This window comes from Streptopelia decaocto, assembly GCF_964273445.1.
Source record: "Streptopelia decaocto genome assembly, chromosome: 3".
Classification (NCBI taxonomy): domain Eukaryota; kingdom Metazoa; phylum Chordata; class Aves; order Columbiformes; family Columbidae; genus Streptopelia; species Streptopelia decaocto.
In genome coordinates this window covers 103,513,421-103,535,923 of record NC_138656.1, presented here as the reverse complement: position 1 = coordinate 103,535,923, position 22,503 = coordinate 103,513,421, and the positions used below count along the sequence as shown (strand labels likewise).

Sequence of the window (22,503 nt, the reverse complement as noted above, 5' to 3'; positions counted from 1 at the left end):
GTGAGATTTTTTGCATCAGACTTGACTGCACCAGCTGCAAGCCAAGGCTTGTAAGCTTTAATCCTCTGAAATCTAATAGCTCAAGTCACACAGTTGAGTTATGGGGAGTTTGGGAATATGATAAAGCAACCAGGTCAGTAACTGATTAACTATAGGCACATTTGTAGTCTATCCATACTTTAAAAGAACAAAAAACCCAGACTCCGCTAATGAAGGTCTAAAGAAAACAGTGAAAATAAGACAACATGTAGACCCCGCCTCTGGGTCGACAATACTGGCTCTGAAACTTGGACATAGCACTTTAATAACGAGTGACAAACTGAACTTAACTTCTAACCATAGGTTCAAATAAACAGAGCTGGGTTGAGGAGGATGCAGCAGTACCTGCTAGTGACCTGAAATAACCAGGAGGTCTCAGTTCCTGCAATGCCAGCAGTAGTCAGAGACTTAGCAAATAGAAAAAAGCAGTCAAAGTGGTACGTAGTGCATAAAGCAATGTAATTATCCTGTGTCACAGACAGTTTGTACTTTCTCCTGTCTTCTCTACTAATACTCAAAATTAAATGTTTTCTTCTGGGGAGATTGACTTTGTGCTTCAGTTGAAGAAAGTGTGGTTGAAAAGTGGGTGTTGTGCTTGGAACAGCAAGCAGTGAGGTTTGAGAGGGTTCCAAGTTCCTGGAGAAGTTTCTTCCATGGACCCTAAGAAAACTATTTCGCTTGCACAGCTCAGCTTGTGTCTGTGACAGACCAGCCACCAACCTGCTTTCTCCTCAGCCCTGAGCTCTAGTCTTCACAGAAATGGGAACCAGCACCTCAAAATTATGACAGAGGCTTTAAAAGGACTACTGACTAATATGGCGTGGTGGCAAAAGTAAGGCATGACGCTGACAGGTCCTCTCTAAGATGCAGAGCTCTTCAGCAGCTTCATTCTCACTGTCAATCCTTATCCTGCAGGATGGTTTCAAGCCAACCTGGAAATTCTACAAGAAAGCGCAACTGGATTGAGACATGCAGAAAGCAAGCCAGAATTAAAGAAAAAAAAGGAAGGAAGAGCTGAATTTCTAGCTATTGGTGATAGCAGGAATATTCAGTAATACTGAGATAACAGCAAACATGGAGAAACCTGTCAATCCCTGTTGGGATCAATATATCAACAGGAGAATGAAAAACTAATTAAAAATAAAATTAGAAACCCTACTGTAATGTCTGAACCGAGGAAAGGGCAAGAAGATTTCTCAAGTACTGTTGTAATCAATTTGTCTAAGTTGCATTCAAAAGAAGTAGAAAAGGTAGAAGTTCTTCTGGTGAAAGCTCAGGGACTGAATTTGTTATGCAGCAACGAGACCCTTTTGCACAATACAGATGATTGCTACAAGGACTGGTGTGCAGTGGTTGCCTCACTCTTGTCTAAGAAGGTCAAAACACACAAGTGTCTTGATTTGTGCCTCTTTCCCTACTTTGCACATTGCCAGTACATTCCAACACACTGGAATCCTGTTGCTTTCCCCTGTTGCTTTGTGCTTCTGCAGTAGTCAGTGTCCTCTGCTCCCTATTTGCTGAACAGGAGTAAAAAAAAACAAACAAAAAAAACCCCTAACTATCCCAAACTCCAGTGACTCTTGCAAGAAAGCACAGAGCCTGTTCAAAAAGTAAACATTTGCAGCCAGATTTGAGTTTTACAGGCTGCAAAAGAATGGGAGAAATAAATCCTGTTTAGGTTTTGGCATATGGCACAATGTCCCATCCCAACAGATGGGATGAGGGATGAGTTAACCCTAGACGCAACACGCGCCCTGACTCAACAGATGAGACCAGGTGCGAGTTAACTCTGGGTTAATTCTGCGCAGTTACATTAAGTGAATGACAGACAATCACTTCCAGGGTCCAATTCAATTGTGAGTTTTAGTAAAAGAACTTGTTGGGATATTGGTTACAGCAAATGGTGACTTGGCAAAAGTATAACAGAACTTATCAACACATTAACAGTGAAAGTCCTACTACAAGCGGTATATTGGCAACCATCAGTAGCTACAATATGAAATTTAACCAGAAATCAACAGCAGACCTTAAAGATGGTGTTATCCTTATATGTTCAAAAGAGAAAGAGAGGAAGAGAGTGGTAGAGAAGGAAGAGAACTAAGGTATAAGGGAGAGAAAGAGAGTAATATATATATATATATATAAAAGGAAGAAGAGGCAAAGAAATGGGTGTATAGAAAAAAGAAGAGAAAGAAAGAGCAGAGAGAGAGGAAGAAATAAAAGAATGAGGGATCCAGTCTCTTATGGCCCCACAGTGTGGATGACAGGACTTGTACGATGATGTGTAGCCTCGGTGTTCCACGGCGAGGATGCTGGGGTCGGGAGCACAGCGTCCTCCGATGTCTGGTTCAGTCTGAGGGTCCTCAGGGTGCTGGTATTCTCTTGGTGAGGCCGAGCTGGTATTCCCTCTGGTGAGACTGGTAGGCCCTGGTGAAACTGGCGTTCCCTTGATGAGACTGGTATTCCCTTCCTTGCTGTTTTAGGGTGAGCTTTTTATAGCTTCCAGAGTAGAGGAAAGTCTGGGGGGGGGGGGGGGGCAGAAGTGGTGACTCTGAAAGAGGGACAAGTCTGGACAAGTCCTGGGCCACACTGAGGGTCTCCCTTTGTGTCATGCAGAAATCCGGGGGGAAATGGTGATTGCAAAACATCAACAAGCTTCCACAAGCTCTGGGCCATGATAAAGGGTCTCAAGTTTTCCCCTTTGTTTGCCAAGCTGGGCATATCAGAAGATGGGGCTATGTGCCCTCCAGCACATCCTCCATCTCCTGTCGGTCAGCCAGCCTGAACTGTGGCTCGTGAGCTCGTCGTTGATGTGCAGATCGCAGTGCCTCCTGCTCTGAATGTGTCTTCTTCTGGCTGAACTAGACACAATGTTTTCAGCCATGATCCTTATCAATGCTCAACACACAACCCCAAAACATATTATTAAATCTGAATTTAATAGGAACTAGTATGAGGTTTAAAAAAAACCAACCAACCAACCAACCAAAAAACATAACACAAAATACAAAACCACAACACCCAGCAACAAACAAAGAAAAAAAGGAGGTGAAAATACCCTCCAGTATTTTAAATAAAGCCTCAAAAATGTGACCTACAGGTACTTATTTCAACAGGATGCTAAGGACTTACACAGTAAGAGTGAGACATTCAGAACCAAAAATTTAAAACCTTGAAGACTGAGAAGCCTCGTGATTTCCCACCTTCAGACCTTTATTTGCCATTGGGAAAGATGATTTTTTTTTTTTTTTTTTTTTTTGTGGACTAAAGCCAATAAATAGGTTTAACTTTACATCCTGTTTCATGAAAGCAAACTTTACTTTGTGGCTGTCACCACAGACTGAGTTGGTCACCTTTGCAGTGCTGTTCTTCCTTCTTGTCACAGGCTGAAAAAATACTACTTGACTTCTGTAGACAGATTATGTTTACATCTTTACTAAATTTCATTGTAGCCATCAAAGTCTATGTTAGACTGAGCCATGCTGTGCCTTTGGCTACTGCTACAGGACATAATAATAATAATGCAAATTATGAATGTATCACTGGAGTAGATCATCCACACTGCATACTTGTCCCTAAATTCTGGTACACTGGACTCAATTATAGAGGTCGTAGCTGCTACTAGGGTTACAGACAGCAATGCTTAGAAAATACTCTTTAGCTGAAGCAAAGCCAAAATATTTTGATTGCTTCCTTCCACATTGACATGAAACATTATAACTATTTTAAGGTTATAAACAATGAGACAGAAATAAACAACTCCATAAGAAAGCCCCACAATTTCAAGCCAACACTACATCATTAGAGAAGAATTTTGCATTTTACTGGCAAACTTTGACTTTCCCCATCTGCTTCTCTTCTCTCCCTGCTAATGAGAAGGAGCAAGCTATGTCTACGAAAGGATCTCTAAAAATGAGGAGATGCAGAAGCTTTTCTCCAGGTGCTTAGGAAAGATCAGTGAGTTCTGGCACTATAATGACGGTTGCACTGACATGAGTGGTGGGCTCTTGCCTACCAGACAAGGAAAATCAGAGGGCAGCACTCCTCTGCTTTGTCTTAATAGTCTGAACTATGTATGGTATGTTCTTGTTTGCTACACAAATACCTCATGACCATCTGTATGCCACAAATATTTTCCAATACAGACCTCTGCCAGGATACGCTCCATTTCAGTAATACTTCAGAGCCATTTCAGTGCAACAGGGTTGGCAAGCAGCAGAAAGTTTCAAAAGCTAAAGGCACATGTCAGCCTATGTTTGTGCACAATATGTCAGAGCTGCTCTCACCTTGATCACGGAAGTCCACAAAAGATCATGGAAGTCCACAGTTGCTTCACACTTGCCAGAACAATGACACTAAACTGAGGTTTCTACTTCTTTAGGAAAAAGAAAAAGGGAAGACCAGCTTTGCGTGCTTTTCCAAGAGACAGGGCACATCTGAGAGTACTTTATGCACATGTTACACTTTGTGTTTCAGAAAATGGGATATGGTGCCTGGAGAGGTTTGAGGATCTTTAGAAACACCTCAGCAGAAAACTAAAAAAGCAGACAGGTGAGAACAAGCTGCGATACTGGTGAGAACACAGTGGGGAATGGGTGTAGAGGCAGATGGCTACACCTGAAGGCACAAGACCCTTGGGGAGTGGGATGGAGAGATGATTTCAGGGGAAGACGCTAATGGACCTTGACTTATTTAGCTTCACACATGGAGATCAAGAAGAGATATGGTCAGTCTCTGAATACACATGATGCAGGGTAATATACCTCATACAATGGGAGAGGAGTTATTTAAGCTAAAAAGACATCATTGACCACACAAGGACAGACATGCATAAACTTGCCATTGTCCATTTATTATAGAAACTTTCTTCAAGTTTCTAAGTATCAGAGATACATTGTATGTTACTATCACAGCTTTCCAAAAGTAGGGGGAGTAGAAATACTGATTGCTTGTAAACTGAAAGTTTATGAAAGGAATTATAGTGTCTATAGCCCAAACTGTGAGGGACCCAAAAAATCCTTTCAAGTTCTTTCTATTTAAATTTTTTATCATCTAGTTAAAATAGAAAGAAAGCAATGAAACTGATGTTTAAGTAAGGGATACATAAAACAATATCAGACATTTTGGTTTTAAATTAAATTTAAACACTTCCTTTCCCATCATTTTGTTTTTCTGCTAGTAAAAAAAAAGGATGTGACAAAAAAGACATTTTTCACCTAGTACTAAAAAAAGTAAGCAGAAAAGAAATCCCAGATGAAAAATATTTCAACAAGCTTTACAATTAAACAGTACTTCTTTACACTAAGACGTGTTACTCAAGCTGAGCATACAGCTTGTTACACTAAAACCTCAATACGTAAATTCAAGCCCATGAGGGTACGATTATGTTTTCTTCACAAGAGGTTTTTCCTGTGATCAGAAGTCAAGAAAGAACATCATTACTCTTTGATAATTCAGGAGATAAAAAAATTAAAATCTGCCAGTCTGTAAGTATATGACTTTTCAATACTATTTCCAGAAGATGCATGCATGCAGAAGTGGGAAGCCACCAAAAGCAGATCACGAGCTCAAGCAAATGAAGAATCTAAAAATGTCACTATTTCTTTATATAGCCACGTATTAGAGTAAGCACAGTGCAGCACTTTACAGCTCTAGTGATATTTACAGGATGATCTTTTCCAAACTGCAGAGAAATGGATAAACTTTGTTTAAACATATTTCTTGCTGCCTTTTAGAAGACAAGCAGATAAATATGTACTACTTTTTTGATTGACTGGAAATCCTTTATCAAATAGATCAACAATTTGCTATGGAGTACCTATAGATCTGTAGCCATTTCAAAAAGGAAATATTTTTTTTATTATCTCACCTCCTTACTTCGAGTATGGATTTACTCTTGTTTAGAATTGAAAGTGTAGTATTTAGGGACATCAAACTATTAAATCTAGGACCATATATGAAAGCAAACCAGGCTCTGTTATAGAGACATAAAGATACAAATTCTATATATATATATGTAAGCCTGGTGAACCCATTTCAAGTAGTACCATAAAACTGTGCTTCGAAGACAGTTATCAAACTGCACCAAAACAAGTCTTTCTGCGGCTTGGACTTTGCTGGGAAGTTAAGTAGAACGCAGATTTTGTTGTTTTCCTACATTTAATTGGTAATTGAACCAACCCTTTTCATTCTAGAGCTCCATAATTAAAAGCAAACTTTGACAAATGACCTCCTCTGCAGTAGTTTGTGCTATGTGGTTTTGATTTTTAGGGGGGAACACAATAGTGATTCCAAAGACCATAAAAACCATCTCTTAGGCACCACGGTTGTTTCGCCCTCCCACCCAGTCCCTGCTGGCATAAGAGTCCTATGAAAGAGTGGCTGCATTGGGAAGTACATCTGTCTGTGCCCAGGCCAAGTGTTGTCAATACAGTCAATGCAAACGCCTACCACAACAATCTCTCCTTTGTCAGTCACAGGGATCCCATGAGAAACCACCAACCAGTCTAGGAATTTGGCTCAAGGTAGTGCTAGACAAGCCTGAAAAACAAAAAATAAGGGTCAGACTTTATTTACATTGACTGTATAAAACCAGACCTAAGAGCTCCAGTCTGTCAATAAGCTTTTAGAATTCCATGGTGGCGCAAGGGGTCTTAGTGAATACAGACAAAAGTCACCGCTTAACCCTTTCTACTCTTGGCACCTACTGGCTCAGTTTGTACTTATCAGCTTGGGAAGATTAATCCCATCACACAAGAGATGAGATGATAAAAACAAAACACCACACACACACACCACTATTATCTTACATAGCTGCAGCCCCTGTGATACAGAACTTCAGGAAAACATACTCTGAAGGATCAAAAATTGTATGAACTGTATGAATACGCTTCAGGGACTTCTTATGCACAAAACCAAGAGTGAACTGCAACAACTTTCCACACATTTAGCAAAGCATTTCCAGAAACTGTACCAGGAAAACATAAATACAAAACCACATGCAGAGCCCAATACTTTGAGCAAAATCAGTCTGTATGGTGGGCATTTTAATAAATGGGATGAGATGCCATGGAAAAGGAGGAATTCAGAACACAGCAACTGGCAGAGGTCCTACTTTCATGTCAAGCTATTTACCATTTTCAGATTTATCCAAGAGTATTATTTCTGAGAGAGAATTTCTGAGCTCAGTTCCTTTCCAGTGAATACTCAGAAAACCTATATCCTCTGAGTATGTAGATTTTTAGCATAAAAACCATCCTTTACTCATATCTAAAGAAAGGCAGCTTTGGAATTAATTTATAGCCGAACACACAAGATTCTGGTCTTCCTTACTCATCTTAAGTTTTCAACAATATGCTGTTTAAAAATACCTGTAATTATCAAGGCTTGCATTAGCCTTTGGAACTTCTAAAAATAAGCATTTGATTTCTGCAACATTCTCATCCTCCACTCTCTGATTTCCATTCAGAGAGAGGTATCATATGGAAAAAATATTTACTCTGCTTTCAGAAAAAAGCAAGACAATCAGAAGATAAAGGAATGGCCTAACATCTTAGGCAACCTTAACTTGAACAAGCTCAGATATATGCACACTGTAACATTTTAGGCTACTGGTAAGTTATTCAACCAACAGTTATGTCACCAAAAAAGATATTTCCTCCTCCCTTCTTGCACATCCTCCTCACTTTAACCTTCCCCTCCTGCTTGCTTTTTTGCCACAAATCCTGCCTGAAAATTAGGAAATCTGACAGAATTGTGTTACTGCCCTCTTCCGTCATTCTCTTGACATTTTAGGAGGAAAAAAGTGACAAACAATCTATTTTAATTATGGTATATCTACTTGTAAAATAAGAAAACAGCTTCCTGGAGCTTAGGGTCAGAAGGACCTGGATGTGTTAGCTCATTAACCTGAACATCACAAATTATTAACCAATTCCAAACTACCCTGAGAGCAAAACAAGTAAGTTGTACATGGCTAACGAACACTGCCCAGGCACAGGACCTGCCTTGTGCTGGACACCTCAAGTGATCCACCACTTTTCCTAGTGGTGGAAAGGGCAATTTACTGGTTTGAAGAGCTGCAGCCATTCAACTTCTTTCCATTTAGAATTTCAGCCAGTGTTTCTAGTTATGCCTCTCCCTCTGTAAATGGGAAGAGGAAGAAAATAAAATAAATAATAAAAAAAGGAAAATCAAAGAAAGTTAGTACAAGATATTTTCTTGTCAAGGCACCTAAGATGCTCAGTCTCTTCTCATACTCTCAGGGCATAGTTAATGTTTAAGCTGCCTGCAAATGCCTTTCCTACAGCTCTACCACAGATTTTCCTGCTCTTCTGCCAGCCCTTGTTCTTCTTTAGCACAAAGCTTGTACTGGCCAGTACTCTCAGTCATCAGCTTCATCAGACTCAGACATCTTCTGACATCTTTCTTCCTCTTGAAATCTCGCCCAGCACTTCATTAACTGCTCCACCAGCGCTGCCTTCCTGGGGCCCTCTCTCTTACGTCTTTCAAATGCAGGAGGGATCCTGAGGAAACAGTTCCCTTTTTATTGGCGGCATTTGTCTCTCCTCTGGTTTGCTCCTGGACAATTTCTTCCACCCACAAAAATTCAGTTATCCTGTCTACAGATGAACATCACAGATTTACCTCCTATTCCAGGCCTCTCTCTCTCTTCTTAAACCAACTGGAAATTTCAGTTCTCCTCTCTGACATTTCCTTGGAGATACCCAGCTACTGAGTTAAGCTCTACACAGAGCCAGACAAATCCCTAATCTCCCCTCCCACACACGGCTTTCCCATGAGGCTCTTCCTTGATTAACCAGCATCCCAGTCCCCCAGCCTGCAGGCTGATCATTATGTTCAACAGGAACATGTACATCTAAATCCTGTAGAAAGTACATGCATAATCTATATAAAGTGAAGTATTTTCTTTCTGATCTGTCAGACAACTAAAATGCTCATCTGGGCACACAAGATCTTCCTCCTTTTCTTGGGTTTCAACCAATAAAATTTGACTGTGAGAAGTATTTCTGAAGGGACATAAGTAATGGTCATCTGCCCTGCATGCCACCTTGCCATTTTAACCCCTTTTTTGTCATTTAATTCATGTAAAAAACCCCAGCTCCTTCTCCATAATTTTAATAACTTTCTCAGCCTGTTTTCTCCTTTTTGTTTTAACCAGTTTTTAAGAGCCAGCTGCCTACTTACTGATCAGCAAGTGACATTGTCCTCCTTCACCAACAGAGCAATCTCTCTCACAGAGATAGACCTGACACATCAATCCATCCGATCTATTTTAGACATTTGTTTTTGGACAAGATGAAGTCTGTCCTAAAATTATCTGGACAGGGATCCAATAATTACAAATTATACAAATGCAGGAAAGGAAAGAAAAAAAAAAAAACAACAAAACCCAACACAAAGCTGCTCACACTCCACCCTTTCCACATTAAATCACTACCAGGAATTTTTTCAGCACTAATAATCTTGTGGCTCTTTTACTATACCTCCTGCAGGTTTCAAAAGACTTTTTAAAGATGTGAAAACTAGGACCAGATACAGAATTTGAGTATTAGTGCCATTAATGCCATGCAGAGAGAAAAATGTTTCTTTTATAAATCCTGTCAACTCAGGATTAAATTAATTAGCCTACTCTCCTCTCCCAGCAACAGTGCACTGCTAACTTCTGGTTCTGTATCCAGCCTGATCCTTAATGCCTTTGCAGAGCTGCTGCTTTCCAGCATGCAGTCTCCCGTTCTATGGAAGTTCAGAAAACTTGTCATGGAGCGATCTGATTGTGTTCAGCCACAGCCTGCATACCTACCTTTGGTTTTACTCATCAAAAAGAAATAATAATTCTTCATGACTGCTTATTTATATGGGAATGCCAGACTGGTAAAAAGTATAATCGTGGGTTGGTGGTGTTGGGTTGCTTTGGTTCATTGGTTGTTTTTTTTAAAAGCTTTTGTCTTACAGATGAAACTGTTAAATGGTGTCTGGTCCGGGCTCAGTTTTGGAGCATCCTGATTCCCAGTTTATTTCCCACAGACATCTACTTGTTTATATTTCGCAGTCAGCTGCTCCCACATACAGCCAGCATACTTCTGCTGCTGGGCTGTAATGGTTTTCCCAAAAAGAAAGCTCTATTGTACAGAGCCACAAGCTGACAGGCAGAATTAGGAAACCTGTGTCAGGGTCAGCACAGGACCCATGACAGATGCAGAAAGAAAGGCTGTGGGATCTGCTCTATATTTGTGTGACAGCCCATGCTTCATCTGGTTTTTGTGTCAGCCAAGAGTAGCTAGGAGGCATGAATGGCCGTGAAAATCATCTCCCTCCACTTCATCCTGTCAGAGCTGCTGATGCAGCTCACAGCCCAGCAGACACAGGGTCCAAGGACAAAAACTTAAGGACACGCAGGAAAAATCATGAGGTTTGACAGGTTGTATGCACAAGATGGAATTTCAGCTTTGGATTCTCACCTTTACTTACAGTGGTGACAATGCCTGATTATGCAAAACATGATGTCCTTGTCAGCCTCCTTAGCCATGTCAGGAGACAGTATTTCATACAGTGCTACACTGTCACCCCTACAGAAAGAGGGAAGAACCTCGGTGTGAAAGATGAGATTCCTCAGCAGTGACAGCTCCCGCCGGAGCCAGGGACACAACACACCTGTCAAAGGCAAGTTGTGCTGTGCAAGGTATTTACATGCTGCAACCAAATCGAGTCCTGTGAGCTCTGTGCCAGGAAGTTACACGGAGTTACATCTTGAAAGACTCAAGAAGAACTTCAGGGTACCATTTAGAGAAAAGATAAGCCCATTTGGTCTTTGGGTAAAGCTCTTGGCTGCCAGTGTCAGGCTGATTCTACTGGCATTCAAGTCAGGAGGTGAAATTCCCTTGGACTCCCTGGAGTGGAATCTGAATGCACCCACCCACTATGATCCTTCCCCTGGGTTTGCATATCCCACAGCATCTGTTTCTTGGCAAGTGTTATTCAGGTTAGCACAGCAGAACAGTTATTAGTCTGGCTGGTTCATGACAATAAGATGCTTTTTATCAGATCAGATGTGGGAAGCTCTTTAAAGGCTTTTTACAAGAAGCAGCTACATGACTTCATGAAGGCAGAAGAGCTCAAAGCATAGTGATAAAAGGTATTTTAATAAATTCATTCATACTAATACATGAGATACTGTGTGCTGAAAACAGGGAAATATATTAAATTCTAACATGATAGGCCGGAAGATTTAATTATTAGCTTTGCTTTGAACCTGACAGCTATTACTACTCTACCAAGTCCTAGATGCACTCGCAAAAGAAGCCTTGTCATTTTAGATTTGTAAGAAAAGGTGGTCTTAACTTGGATTTAACTACCAGGTTTACTATAAGAAGTGCAATAGAAAAGCACACACAATCAAACCTTCATGAGAAGACAGCTCCTCCCAAACACACACACCTGCTCATTAAAAAGTTGGAATGGAAAAGGTCTTCCCTATATTTATTTTTCCCGCCAGTGAAGAACAAAGAATCAAAACCTACTGTTAACATAATTAAATCAGCATTTCATAGTTATCTTACTGGAAAAGATTTTGTAATCCTTCCAGATGATCTTCAAATGCAATAAAGTTGACAAAATACTGTATGGATTCCTATAAAAAGGGAGAAGTAGGCATATCATACCACTTTGAACAGTCTTAATACCATGGAGGAAAAAAACAAACAAACAAACAAATAATAAAAACCAACCAACCAAACAAACAAACAAACAACAAACACACACTTTTCCACCTGATTTACTAGTGTGGTTTCTTAAGGAGAAATACGAAAATAATGCAACTGTGATTTGGAAGCAAGAGCCAATGGTGTAAAAATAGCTGAATTTTGGGAAATTTCCATCCATTACTCAGATGTGTATGAGAAAGTAAATCAATTTTTTAGTTCCTCCATTTGCAAATATTTTTTAAAGCTATTGTTCACTTAAAATAGTAAAGAGAAATTAACAGGAGTCTAAGTGCAGGCTCAGCTTTACCTAGATTTTCACACAGATTTAACCTGACCTCATTTTGAAAGTCAGTCACAAAGGGACCAGAGAAATAGCTGTTTATCTTAGGTACTTTGAAACACATAAAGAATTTGACTGAAAAAAGGGAGGGGTTTTTGCTGTTGTTGTTTTGGTGTTTTGACGTTTTATTGGGGTTTTTTGTTATGAAGGAAATTTTCCCTTTAACTGCCCCAGATTCACATTCCTTTAGTCCTGAAGCACCTACATTCTCCCTTGAAGCCTGACCATGCAAGAGATTGACTGAGTGAAGAGAAACACACAGGACAACTCCTTTCAGATTACAAATTATTCACACAACATGCAACAGAAGCACAGAGGTTAACAGAGGTACAAACACATTTTGTGTAGTCAACAGCCAAATGGACAGACTGGGCAACGGTTTGATCACTACTGACTACCAGCGAGGCAGACAGCCAAAAAAGAAGGCAAGAAGTTGTTGGTGGAACAATGTTGTCACTGTAATAATTAGTATAGGCATACACTTCACATATCCCCAGAACTTTGGTGGGGTACTCTCCCTGCACCTGTTGGATTGGAGTTGTACAGGGACTGCCAGTGTTCTTCCCCTGTATCTTGTGTTGCATCAGAACACTTAGTTAACAGGGCTGTGGTCCTTTGATGGAAAAGGGAGTTGGATATTCAATTTATCTTCCATTTTCTGGCTTGAGTTTCTCATGTAGCCTCAAAACAAAGCCAACCAACACCACCGCCACACACAACATGGGAGAACACAGGGAGAAGATGATGGAAATGATCTGAACAAGAATTGTCAAAAAGGAAAATACATCTCTGTATACAGGGTACACAGACTCTTCTCTGTGTCCACTGTTACTCATTTATAGCATGGCATGCAATGCTGTAATTCGTAACACCAGAGCAGTCAAAGGGCCCATTCAGCCTGGCTGCCTCCATGGGCTCACACCAGAGAACCCTCCAAGAAGGTTCTGAAATAACCTACATCTTCCCCATCATTTACAGTTTTGGTAACCAAGTCTTCACACATTATGAGTTCATAAACTTAAGACGCACCATCAGATGACCAATGCTGTTGATCATTTTGAGACAGATTGCCTCAAAGCCTCTCTGTGTTTGCATGTTTTGCATATGTGGTACTTCCCCAGAAGAGATGGCATCTGCCAAAGTATACTGCATTGAGAGGAAAAACACTATATTTACATAATTCTTTTCTGAGGAACTCCTATCTTGTTTTCTTTGACAGTTCCATTATATTACTTAACCGTTAACATCCACAGGAAATGTCAACATTCAAATCCAGCAACTATTTTTGGAAATAATTTATGCAAAGTATCCTTATTTCGAAATATCCTCATTTCCTTGTACTGAATAGCTGCTGAGTAGGAATTAAAAAAAATGAAACTGGACGAGGGGTTTTTTTTCCTATTATTATTACAAAAAGTAACTGTTGTTTCATGGAAATATAAAACCAGTATATTTAGAAAAAAGTTCTCAGGCAAATCTGGGAATCTTTTCTGATCCCTGCAGACTTCCCACCACTGTAGGTATATATTAGTTTCAAATGGCAGGAGCCACCTCAGTTAAAGAGAACATCAATTAAGCACTTAGATTCCCATAGCATATAATGATGCAATCGCAGAAGATTCAGTTATCATGAAGTTCTCTTTAGCTTCTTTAAATGCATCAAAAAATGATGTGCCTATAGCTGATGTCTGTATTCAAGGTAAGAGGTCCACGCCAGATAGGAGTCAAGGTCTTAAATTATTAAATTATTATTACTACTCCGAATACCTGTTTAGAGGTGGGCCCTTCACTTTTAGCTTTAGGTAGTTCTCAGTACGTCCTTCAAGCTGCTCTCTTCCATCAGATAAACAATGACCCCACAGACTTGCTCCATATGTCCTGGTCTTCCCCTTTCCCTGCCAGAGGGTGGGCAAGCAGCCAGCATGTGAAGGAATGGGCCATTTTGACTTGCTAGAAGTTTTACACAGGCCTTGCGGTAATGCAGACAGTTACAGAGGGAAAGAGAAGGCTGCTGTTTCTCAAGCAATTAAGTTGTACTTTAGTCAAAGTTTATTTTCTTGGTTTGCTCCAGACCCTCCCCTCACAAGATTAACAATTTTTTAGCATAATTGGCAAACATTAAAGAAACAAGAACCAAAGTCCATAAACATTTATCAGAAATCTTTATACTAGAAAAGATCTAGACCTTGCTGTAACTTGATATATTTCTACTGTCTTGTCTTTAAGCCTACTTCCCTTAAGTGTCTTTGACTGTAAAGATTATTAGTTTTTTTGAAAATGAGAATTTTCTCTCTTTCCTATCAAACTTCAGATCCTGTGAATTCTTCAAAACTTCCATAACGAGTAGGGCTGGACAATTCCCATGTCACCCATGTTACAGGAACCCTATGAAAGCTCCCTTGGTATTGACAAGTGAATTTTCATGTTGGTTGAGGTGACTTAGGACATCCTGATGTGCACATCCACCTATTGTTTCACACTGGCACTCTCAAAGTTGTAATTTTAGTAACACTCTGTCAAGGCTAGCACAAAACCTGTTTTGTTGGTTTAGTTGTGTACTTTTGTTTGGTTTCGGGTGGTTTTTTTGGTCATTTTTGTTTGTTTGTTTTGTGGTTTTGTTGTTGGTTTTTTGTTTTGTTTTTCCTTCCCCTAAAATAGCACCATCTTCACCTTTCTTCCACAGTTCAAGATCAGAATTAGCTGGTACCACAGTGAGATGTAACCAGTTATTTCCATTAAAAGAATGGTTCAGTCTCAAGGTATGAGAAATGCAGCTGTATGAGAAAAAATACTAACATGAGAGGATAAAAAAGAGATCTTGAATCTTGAATGACCCTGCTGCTCTTCCAGAAATCCCTCCTGAAACTGCTGCTAGCAACTGCATTGCCTGCCAGAAAAATGGTACATCGCTATTATTAGCACAATGAGGGGACATGATGGTTTGACTCTACCTTATATTGGCAGCTGTGTTGGATCATCCCATCCAAAAGCAACAATTCCCATTACAAAAGTAACAAGGACAGGCCTGTGTTTGTCTGGAGAATCATGGAGGAGAGGAGTGCAGTAGAATCATGGAGGAGAGGAAAACAAACCCAAACCAAAGAAAGCCCCCAAAATCCATGCAGACCTTTCAGACCAGAGAAAACAAAACAACTATAATACAGCTTCATAGTAGCAGTCTAAATTGAAAGGCACGGAAAACAGCCATAAACATTAGATTCCATTCAAATCTGTGAACTTCAGCTTTTTAAGGAGCTAATGGAAATGTGAAGTGACTGGTGAAAATATTTAGCACTAACTGACAGTTTGCTAAAAAGACTATCACACTCTTTGGATTTATGAGTTGTCTAAGAATTTGTCATAACTTGATTTTAAGCTAAATATCTAACGTGAACTGAAGCTAGAACTACATTGCTGCTCTCTCTGAAGTGAGATTTTTTTTTTCAAAGGCAATGTCAATCTGAAACAAAAGATGAGAGGGAAGTGGGTTATCACCCTAGTAAAGTCTTGTCACAGATGCAAAGGGGGCAGTAAAACAAGCAAGAACAGCATGTTTCACCCTCAATAACAGTCACTTGTAAAATATTTGAGAATGGATTTTCAGGCAAAAATCCATGCAAAGTATATGGCAGACATTACTGCTCCACTGGGACATCACATCATGGAAGAAAGAAGATAAATATGTGACACTGCATATTCTGAACACAACCACAGCTAATGCCCAGTAGTGGCAGCAATCTGATGCGAGCCAAGCTCTGGCAGCATTTGCTCAGCCAAGCAGCAGCGGTAAGAAACTGCAGCAGAGAGGATGAACTCACACGGTGGAGAATGATTCCCTCATAGTCGTAAATATCCAAAGTACAGGGCACAACCAGACAGACACACCAGAGCCAACAACAGCACGGACAGGTGCCAGGTCAGCAGCGCTGTGTAGTGCAAGCCCCACACAGCACAAATGCTCCCAGCATAATGCTTCGCAATGCTGGGGACTGTCACCTCACAAGATAAACAACCTAGATTGGAGCCTCAAGATAAACTTACACCCTGCAGGTGGGTGTGAATAGATGAACTTACAGGCTTTTAAGTGTTTACCATCAGAGCTGCAGATGAGATGCTACACATGCTGACACCGACCACTTCTTAAGGGTGCACTGCCTATTAACTACAGAGTTCACCATCACATTGTGCCTACCAGCCTTTACAGATTTCACCTCTCAGTGATTAATAGGAAGAGTTGCCTGGAGTGTTTTAGCTGCATTTACCTGAGGCACAAAGGCTATGACCCCAGCTTGGTCTAAGGAGCAAGGCAGAGCTCAGCAGGCTCCTGACTGGTCTGCCCCATGCACACGTGGCAAAGTTGCCAGTGTCACCTTGATCTGTCAGGAGCCTTCCTGCATCCTCTCAGGCAGCCCCTGCAGCACACCTGTAGTGGTCCTGCCTGCACAGCCGGTATATCTGGTCCTGAGGATCACCAGAGACCAGACCTTAAGATGGAGCAAGCACCACTGTGAGATGGCACAAGCATCCCACACAGCAGCGACTGTGGTTATCCTACCTCTCCCAGCTTTCCAGCTGCAGCTGGTGAAGCCTAGTGGATGTCATCACTACATCTTTGCTAGAAAGCTACAAACACAACTAAGAAGTAATGATTACACAAGCATAACCTAGTAATTTAAAGCAGAGAGAAATGTCATCTGCAAGCCTTTCAACAACTCAAGATGTCAACAAATACCACAAGTACAAATAGCATCAGGAAAAAAAAATTGAAAGCTTTAAAGTTTTTTTAAACCCCACAACTTCAAATATGGACTGCCTCTTCACAAACTGAACGCATCTTACATATATCCTCAACATGTACTTTTGGTCAGCACTTTTTCTACGGAGGTCAGAAAGGACAGTACACATCAAAGGTAAAAGTAATACATAATTAAAGGAGGTGTAGGTGTTTCCTCCTCTAGATTCCAAATGCATGATGAGAAATAAATTATACATGAAGGAAGATGATGGTACAACATTAATCAAATTGGCATGAAGAACCAAACCAAAGACCATAAGATGTATTCAACAGATGCGCAAATGCGATCAGCTAATTGAAAGAGTTACACAGAGTATCGTTATGCAAAACAAATACAGAGGAAAAATATGAAAATGAGACTGAACTTCTTCAGTTTGTGTCCTATCAGGTAACATGCTCCATTCAGGGAACAATCTTTAGACAAGACAGCTACAGGAATCCTAAAAGTTTCTGGGTCTCTAAATAATTGCTGTTACAAGCCAAAATTTAAAAATAAACAAGATAGTTAAAATAATTATGTTAACTGAAGGGAATTAACATAAACAGCACGTTATTATAATATATGAATAACAGTATTATAATTTAATGTTTTAAACAAAAAAACCTTTTGTTTCTCATCATGCAGTTTCTGCAGCATTGTAAAGCTATCAGGGGCTGAAGACTAAACATTTGTTGTTCTTCTATATTCAAAATTGTTACAGAACTATCCAAAGATGAAGTAACCTTCTAATTTGAGATACAGACAAAAAATAGGAGCACAATACAAGTTGATTCATAAACAACTAAGCCAGTAAAATCCAGTTTCTAAGAATGTGTGTTAAAGGGGCAGGAAGAGTTCAGACTGCAATCTCTCCTTCAGCAGGCATCTTTCCACCTGCCTAGGCTGCCTACTGCCAGAAAACACGTAGATTTTATTGGAAATAAGCTTCTGCCCCTCTCACAAATGCAACTGGAACTGGTCAAAAGGTTTAAAAGTTAAGAGTGAGAGTAAAAGACAGACATTCACAGAGAGCTGCACTTAATCTATTTTCTCAGAAAAAAAAACAGGCTAAAAATATATATACACTGACTGCAAATAGCTTGGTCTTGAATTTGCAGTCACTTCTACAAGAGTGCATTCGACACATAAGCCTGACCACAGAAGCCCCATTCCGCCTGGATGGATGTTATTTCTTAATACGGGTATAGAGAGATGAAGGGGAAACTGTTTACTTCAGTAGCAATAGAAGGAAAAGCAGAGTTAAATAACATCGTTTCCTCCTAAGACAAAAATATTGTCTAAAGCACCAGGCCTAGAAAAATACAATTGCCTTAAGCAATATGGCGTGATCCCTCCCCTAGCCCTAGAGAGGAGGCACTTGGGCAGGGAGAGGGCTAACTGAATAAGACCACCACAGCCACCCTGCATGGTCACTGTGGGGGGTAGACCTGCCTGAAAACAGAGTGTGACTTCCTCCCAGGGGTGCCTGATGTCATGTAACACCCCTGATTACCTGGCAGCAGCTGGGCATATCCTAGAAGTCCTTCACACAAGAGCATCTGACCAGACTGCAGGCTCAAGGCCACCGCAAATCCACCAACCCAAATTACAACACTGCATGTGTAGCTTCAACAATCATCTAACAGGCTCATTTATGGTAAGATCTGCCAGAAAGGCCCTTTTAAATATCAGAAAAAAATAGCCCCGGCTTCCTCATCACTGGAAGCATTCAAGATCAGGTTGGAAGGGTCTTTAAGCAATCTGATCTAGCTGAAGATGTCCTTGCCTGTGGCAGGGGCTGGACTAGATGACCTTTGAAGGTCCCTTCCAACCCAAACCATTCCATGATTGGATGGTCAACGATAACGTGGCTTCCCCGCTACTTCTGCTGCCCCAACAGGAACAGTTTGCACAGGTCTGCCACAGCCTGTGCATATGGACTACCTACAACAAGAGGAGGCCACTCCGAATCTGTATTGCTTGACAAAAATGAAAGCTTCGTTATCAGCATACCTACATCTGGAGAGGATATACCTCAAGGGCAATGTGCTGAGAAAAAGGCATCAGAAGGCGTTAACAATGAGTGCTTCAGGAAAGCCAGTGTGGGTAGGACAGTATGCAATCACTTTTGACAATTCTGCCAGATCCACCCCCCCACCACACATTTTTTAGAGCAATTCAAGGGTAAAAAAAATCTTTTAGATTTATATAACATTATATAAATTATAAAATACTATATATATTTTATACACACACGTACACACATTAAAGGAGATTAATATCTGTGAGAAAATAAATCCACACATGGTACCCTCTCTATGGATCCCCAGCAGCAATAAAACACAAAGCAGACTGTCTAGTAAATAGCAGTAGCAGAAATAATAACATTATGGTGGGCAAATAATGGATTGTTGCCATAATATATTTTCCTAAATGCATCTTCATATTCCTCACTAGCTAAATATAAGAGTCCTCCACAAGGTCTGGATGTGTACAACAGGTGTCAGGTATTATCCAAGTCTTATGCTGTGGATGACCTATTTACCAGAGGCTGGAGCTGGGACGAAGGCAGGTCAGCTGAAACTTTCTCCAAGAACCACAGTGATGGCTTTCACAGACTGTAGTTCGCTGTGGAGTTTTATGATAACAGGAAATAACCCAAATAATCCAGAAACAGAACAGTCAGTAAAACTTCCAAGTGAAACTCAAGAGTAAATATAAAGACTCCAGAAATTTGGAACCTTGCTGTTCACAAGCAAAGCTGTGATCAAAGCATACGAAGTTGACCACTTATATATAGTGAAAAAAAATTATGCCTGAACCTGCAAAGTCAGAATCTGTTATTTTCCAGACAACCTGCAAGACCCATCTTCACTTCCAAGTATTTCAGATGATACTTTGGATATCAAATGGTAGAAAAAGGTTATATTAAGTAAGCTTTAGTCCATTTCTTCAATCATTTCTATTCAACAATCAGAATTTAGTTGTATTAAACTGTCATAATGGTATCTGGAGGATAACAGCAAAGTATTTGAATTCAACAAGATACTTGCTATTCTTTGAATGAAAAGATGGAAATTATGCTGTAGAAGGAAAAAACATTGGCTTGCGAAGACTAGAACCATCTGATGAGAATTTTTTTCCTCACAGTAAATAAAACTGCCAGACATACTGCTTCACTTTCTCTGTTCCTCATTTTCTTCATTTTTTTGAGAAAGGACACTTATGGTGTCACCACCATAAATGGGACCATCAGCAAACAATCAAGCTATTTGAAAATCCATTTTGTACTGGCACTGCCAGCTTCAGTATTTACTGACTGCATATGCAGAAAAACTGTAAGCATTTCTGATCTGATTTGATTGCAAAAATAATTCCCATTACTCTGCAGTCTGCAGCCAGAGGAGCAAGAGTATTTCCAACAGCTCCTCTCGGCCATCAGGAGTCAAAAATAAAAATTGTCATTATAATATTTTTCTCTGATCTCCTTCAAAAGGTCATGGAAAGATGAACATTATGAGCTCCTTTTTGCAAAGGACCCCATCTTATAAAAAGAACAGCTGACCACAGCCTAAGTTAGACACAGCAGAATTGCTAAACCATTCAAAGCAAGTGGTGGGTTGGTTTGTAATTGTTTTGCATTTCTTGTTAGTAACTCAAGACACAAAAAGGAAAACAATTAAAAGCAAATCTCCTAATCAAACCATAGACTACTAACTCAACTGCTGAACTTTTAGTACTATTCTGCAGGAAACATGGTGAGAAATAACAGGTCCTGATCACCCTGCTCCATTAGGTCTCTAGGAGAGAAAGGGTCTACACGCACAGAGGAAGCTGCGGGATGATCAGAGCTGTTACTTTTCCCTGAATCAGCACTGGGAGGGCAAACAACAGTTTTCTGCCAGCCTATGAGAGCATTCTTGTAAATACAGCAGATACACTGAGGCCATTCATAGCCCTAGTATGGCACTTCTGCCAAAACTCATGGTTTAGACGGCATCTTTGTCCTTCAGCTTAACTGAAAGTTGTCAGAAGTTATGAAAAAAACAAAAAAACAAAAAAACACACAGAAAATGTGGCAAAGACTTGGAACGTAGTACTGGAAAAAATTTTAGGGAAAAAAAAAAAAGCAGTTAAGTAAATACAGTATTTTTTTCCCCAAATTTATTGCCTTAAAATACTGAAATATGCAAAATCCAAATTGTAAGTGAAGATAACACATAATGCTAGACTGTGCTTCAAGGGCAAAAATCTAAAATAACCGTTTGTAGATGATAAACACGTGATTTGATGTAGCAGCTTCTAAAACAGGAATCAGGGCAAAGGGAGGGGGGGGGATAAATTCTTTGATTTACCTAAAGGATGTCTCATTCAAAGTAGTTATATCAGATTGAAACATCCATCATTGTACTCATATTTCAATCACAGATGGCTTCTCCCTCTCATGAACCATATAAAGGCTGCACAAGAGGATAATGAGACATGATGGGTAGGGAAAGGAGGGGTAAAAGACAACAACTTCATATTAGGGGGAAAAAAATCCTCTTTTTCAAGTAGCTCCTAAGCAAACCACCACTCTTTTCTCACTTGATCTTGCCTCTGTTGGGTGTTTAACAAACTTCAAGTCAGGTCCCTTCGATGCCCTAACAGTGCCAGGAGACAGGCACTTAAATTCTCCTGCACTGTAAAGACCCACCCAAGTATAAACAGAGCAGTTTCTTTAAAGGCACAAATGTGCCCCTCGGCACACCGCATGCCTACATGCCTTTCTGCCCTTCCTCCCTTCCCCCCCACCCCATATCCCTTCACTACATCTCATGTCTCTAACAGGAGCACAGACAAACCAACAATCAGGAGCTGAACACTGAACTACTGATGCAATCTCTCCAGTAGCACTCTGCCCAAGAACACTGTAACTTCAGTCGCCGCTCCTGGGTCAGCACTGATAAACTGATGTGAAATGAAGAAATCCATTTCACAATGTAAATGGTTGTTTGGCTACAGGGAAACAATATAAACAAATGTTTCTATTTATAAATCATCATTCCTGCTTCTTGTAGAACAAAGAATAACATGTTCCAGGGCAGAAATGACAGTATTTCCAAGAACACAGTAGAAATTCAGACAGCTTGGATCTTCTTCCACCAGTCTGCCCCACTGACACTCCCTGTTCCAGTTCTTTAGAAGGAATAAAAACAGAGTGATACAGGGCCTGATTTTTCAGGCATAAGACACCTCTGATTTAAAATGACATTGGGGATCCACGGTTCGGGGAGCAACCTCGTTATCATACAGATGGCTTCCTCCAACACCTCCCAAAAGTCAATGGTACCATCTCTTAAGTGCACTGAGGAGAGGGAAACAAACAAACAAAAAAAAAAAGCAAAAACACAACCAAAACAAAAACCCAACACACACCACGAAACAACCATGAAGAAACGAGTCCTACTACTTTTTCCATCCCTGCAACTCTAACAAGCTGATTTTTCCTCAAACTGCATACTTCATTTGTACTGGAGAACACTGGTGGCAGATTTCAATCCACACACGTTTATTTATCGTTTTTACCCCCTCGCAGAGTGGCTATTGCACTCCAAGGCACTTGAACCGTTTCAAGAAGCTTTAG

General features: G+C 40.3%; 1 protein-coding gene across 2 annotated transcripts in view; it reads right to left on the bottom strand.

The window, feature by feature from the left end:
• The window catches only part of RNF144A (ring finger protein 144A), a 68,226-nt gene that overhangs the window by 44,920 nt on the left and 803 nt on the right, over window positions 1–22,503 (bottom strand). Inside the window, exon 2 of one of the 2 annotated variants that reach the window (XM_082049971.1) lies at window positions 6,490–6,579. The exons of the other annotated variant lie outside the window; for it this stretch is intronic. The gene's annotated coding sequence lies outside the window, so the exon portion shown is untranslated. The remainder of the gene's footprint in view (window positions 1–6,489; window positions 6,580–22,503) is intronic. 2 annotated transcript variants of the gene reach the window in all.